The 4,578-nt window shown below is 38.7% G+C and overlaps 1 pseudogene; it reads left to right on the top strand.

Moving 5' to 3' along the window:
* Positions 1–807: 807 nt before the first annotated feature.
* Positions 808–1,216, top strand: LOC102868774 (annotated as a pseudogene).
* Positions 1,217–4,578: the final 3,362 nt, after the last annotated feature.

Genomic DNA, 4,578 nt, shown 5'->3' with positions numbered 1-4,578 from the left:
AGATGGAACAAAAACACAGAGTCACTGTACCAAAAAGAATTGGCTGACAAAGAACCATTTGAGGAAGTAACATATGATCGAAAACCAATGGTAATTAAGAAAGAAGTTCAAGCTGCACTGAAGGCATTAGCAAAAAAATAAGGTCCCAAGAACTGATGGGATAAGAATTGACATGTTTCTACAAAAAGATGCAGTCCTGGATATGCCTATCAGTCTGTGCCAGGAAATTTGGAAGATAGTTACCTGGCTAACTGACTGGAAGATATCTGAATTTATTTCCATTCCCGAGAGAGATGATCCAACATAATGTGGAAATATTAAAAAAAAAAAATTTTAAATCATTACTATAACATGCATGTCCAAAACCATCTACAATCCTACACTGACAGAGAACTGCCAGAAGTTCAAGTTGGATTTAAAAGAGACTTTGGTACCAGGGTTATCACTGCTGATTTCAGATGAATCTTGGCTGAAAGCAGAGACTCCGAGAAAAATGTCTCTTTGTATTTTATTGACTATGCAAAAATCATTTGACCATGTGGATAACAACAAATTATGGCTAACATTGAGACAAATGGGAATTCCAGAACACCTAATTGTGTTCATGTGAAACCTATACCAAGACCAAGAGGCTACTGTGCAAATGTAGCAAGGGAACACTGCATCATTTAAAATCAAGAAAGGTGTGTCAGAACTGTTTCATCTCTCCATGCCTGTTTAATCTGTATGTTGAGAGAATCATTCAAGAAGCTAAACTTTATGAAGAGGACTGTAGTATCAAGACTGAAGAAGACTCGGGGCACCAAGATGTCATTCCCAAAGTACAAGCCATCGCGCTTGGCTACCCTACCTGCTACCCTTGACCCTACCTGCTACCCTTGACCCAGCTGAATACGACATATCTCCGGAGACCTGGTGGGCTCAAAACGAGCGGCTGGCCATTCGATCCCGGCTTAAATGGGAGTATCTGCTTCAGCTCAATGACCCCAAATACCAGCAGATCATTGAAGATCCTGCCTTGACTTGCTGGACCTATGCAAGATCAGCAAATGTGTATCCTAATTTCAGGCCCACTCCCAAGCTCTACCTCTTAGGAGCTGTGTTTGGCGTCGGGCCCCTCTTCTTCTGGTATTATGTTTTCAAAACCGAGAGAGATAGGAAAGAAAAACTTATCCAGGAAGGAAAATGGGAACGACTATTTAACATGTCATATTAAGTTTGACAGAGATGACTATGTATTATTGCTTAAATAAACCTTCTATTAATCATTAAAAATAAAGATTGGAGAAGACTCATCAACAACTTGTGTTATGCTGATGACACAATCTTGCTTGCTGAAAGTGAAGAGGACTTGAAACACTTAACACCAAGGAAATTAAAATATTCACCACTAGGCCAATAGTTAATATCACAACAGATGGATAGAAGATTGAAGTTGTCAACAGTTTCATCTTGTTTAGATTCACAATCAACACCCTTGGTACCAGCCATCAAGAAAATCAGAAGACATGCTACATTGAGAAAATGTGCTATTAAGGTCCTCTCCAAAGTTCTAAAGAGCAATGATGTCAGTTTAAACACTAAGGGGTACATGATCCAAGTCACTGTCTTTCAATTACTTGCTATATATCTGAAAGTTGGACAATGAATATGATTGACAGAAGAATTGATGTTTTTGAGCTGTGATGTTGGAGAAGAGCACTGAATGTCCCACTGACTGCCGAAAGAAAGCACAAGCAGGGTGCTCCTTAGTGGCAAGGATTACAAAGCTTCTTCATCTCACGCACTTTGGACATATTGTTAGAAGAAGCCAGTCCTTGGAAAAGGGCATCATGCTTGGAAAGTATAGAGAGTCAGCATAAGAAAGGAAGACTCTCAACAAAATGGATTAACACAGTGACTGTATCGATGGGTTCAAGCATATCAGAGATTATTAAAATGGCCCTGAAGAGGGCAAAATACAAATCTGTTGGTCATAGGGTCACTATAACTCATAGTCAACTCAATGACACCTCCTTCAATGGCACCTAACAAGAATAATATAGTCATGAGCTCTGGTAGAATAGTCTATGGTGAGTTTCACTGCTAACCCAAGGGCTATGTCTTTCTAGCGGTTCATATCCATCAGCAGCTCCTAGGGAGAAAGATGAGCAATCTTGGAAATCCAGTGAAAGGTCAGCTATGAGTCCATTCCAACACTATTGTAATGAGAGTCTGAGAAAATCTAGTCATTATAGAGAACCTAAATGTTTTATAAATCTACAACTATAGTTTCATTTTTCATTAATTAATGAATTTATTCTTAAATAAGTCTGTTTACGAGATAAGGTGCTAGGTTTATAATGCTTTGATTTCATGGCAACTGAAATAAACAAATACACATACACATACACTGTAAAAGTATTGACTAAATAAAAAGGCTAAGACTGACGTTGAGTTAATTTCCATTCATGGAAATTCTCCAATGGATTACTGAGACTGTAAATCTTTTCCAGAGAATGTCTACCTTTTTATGAGGAGCAGTGGTAAATTTGAGACATAAGGAAAATATAAAATATTTGTCAACATTAATGTATTATATATACCACAGAACAATATATTTTATGGGCTTCCCTATTTAATCAAAAGCTCCAAATCCTATTGATTTATAGAAACGATGTGTGAAGGCAGAAATGAAAGAATCAATACGTAATAAGAGTGCCACCTTGTATTTTCAGAATTCTATACTTGCTAAGTTCAGTTATGAACACTGCTTCATTTGCACTATATTCAATTTCCAGACAGAGAAAACGAGGTCCCTGTATTAAGCAATAATGTCAAAACTCAATTGTGAGTCCAGGACAAGTTATTCACAGTCCCTCATTTCACAACAAAAACCTGATTAGTAATACAGGTAACTCCATGAGAATAATATATTTCTTTCCACCACAGGAAATCTCATCCTGCTATATAAATGACTATTTCAGTGGAATTTCCTTTAAAGTGCATAGCAACAGATATCTTTATAGATACTGTTTATAACAATTTGTTTATGCTTATGATCTCTCTACAAACAAATGTGCTAGGACGACAGATGTATCAGGCATTTCAGGTTCTTTTCCTGTCTTTTTTTTTTTTAACCTTCACACCAACTTCCATTTCCCAGGTGGCATCCCTGAGTGGTGCAAATCATTAATGAGCTTAGCGGCCAACCTAAAGACTCAAGGCTTGAGCACACTTAAGACATCTCAAAAAAAGTCTGGCAATCTACTTTCCATAAAATTAGCTGCTGAGAACCTCTCTGGAGCACAGTCCCACCACAACAGACATGGAGTGGACATGAGTGGGGTTCACTTGGTGGCAACTGTTTCCTTTTTTCCTCAGGCCTAGTGGCAAGAAGCTGTACTGCATTCCCAAAGGCAAGAGGTTCAAGGCCACCAGCTGCTTTGTGGTGGATGGGCAATATCCTCCTGTCCCTCTGAAAACCCAATGGAGGGTCAGCTATGGGTCATTCCCAACTCAATGGTACACAACAATAAAAACACTTAAGTATTTTTCTCTTGCTTCCTTAAAGAAGTCATCTTAAACTTCAAAATTTAAAGTAAAATTGTTGTTCATTGCTGTCCAGTCGAGCATGATTCATAGCAACTCTGTGAACAAAAGGCCTTTCTATAACTATCATCATTTCTCTAATTTCATAGTTTCCACAGGCATGCAGTTCAGGAAGTGGATGCCACTGTGGCTTCCAAACCTGTTTTAAATTGGGAGTTCCACCAAACATATCAGAAATGAAAGGCTTCTTGTTTTGTTTTATGAAACTGAGGCCTAGAAAGCTAAATGTGCTATTAAAGGTAACAAATAATTAATTAGTTCAAGATACTAGACTTCACTAATGTCACTTCTTGCTTGTCATCAACTTTGGAGTCAAATCTGTGTTAGATGTTTCACTTGGCAACCTTCTGCATCCATAAATCAAGGGTATCAGCACTTATCTCAAATGACTATGATGACAATTAAATGTGAAAGTTCTTCTAAAAAAAGCTGAGAACAATGCCTAAGGTATAATAAATTATTAATAAATGCATGGAAGCTAATGTAAGACGATATTGCTGGTGAATTTAAATAATATTTTAGATTATTTTTTTTCTTTGATTGGGAAAAACATATTGGGGGTACAAGGAGGTGAGGGCTGGGGGCAGAAGGGTGAGGATGGGCCAGGATGCAGTTTCAGAGTTGCAGTTTAGTCAGTGGGGGGAGCAGGTGAAGGAAATGATGAGGGTCCAGTGGGGACTAGATACTACAGAGGAATGACAAGCATTTTCCAATGGTAATTTAAACCAACTACTTATTGATTTGGGAATTAGATGCCGACTCTCTGGCTTCTTCATGCTGAACAGGGGCGTAGATGTAAAGGGGGAAAGGGAGGACGCTTTATCTCCTTACTGGTGGTCTTGGGTTAAAGCTGCTTGCCTTTTTACTCTGTTAGAAGATATTTTCCTGTCATTTGCTCCCCTCTGGACTGCAAAGTGTTTTCCCAGGTGGGTCCACTGGGGGTGGCTGGATGAACCCAGAGGCTCCATTCTCCTTTGCTTCCTTAGC

The sequence above is a fragment of the Elephantulus edwardii genome, unplaced genomic scaffold (assembly GCF_000299155.1).
Source record: "Elephantulus edwardii isolate Elephantulus edwardi_28Jun2011 unplaced genomic scaffold, EleEdw1.0 scaffold00058, whole genome shotgun sequence".
Classification (NCBI taxonomy): domain Eukaryota; kingdom Metazoa; phylum Chordata; class Mammalia; order Macroscelidea; family Macroscelididae; genus Elephantulus; species Elephantulus edwardii.
The sequence above is the reverse complement of the archived record's forward strand: the minus strand, read 5'-3'. Positions and strand labels throughout refer to the sequence as shown.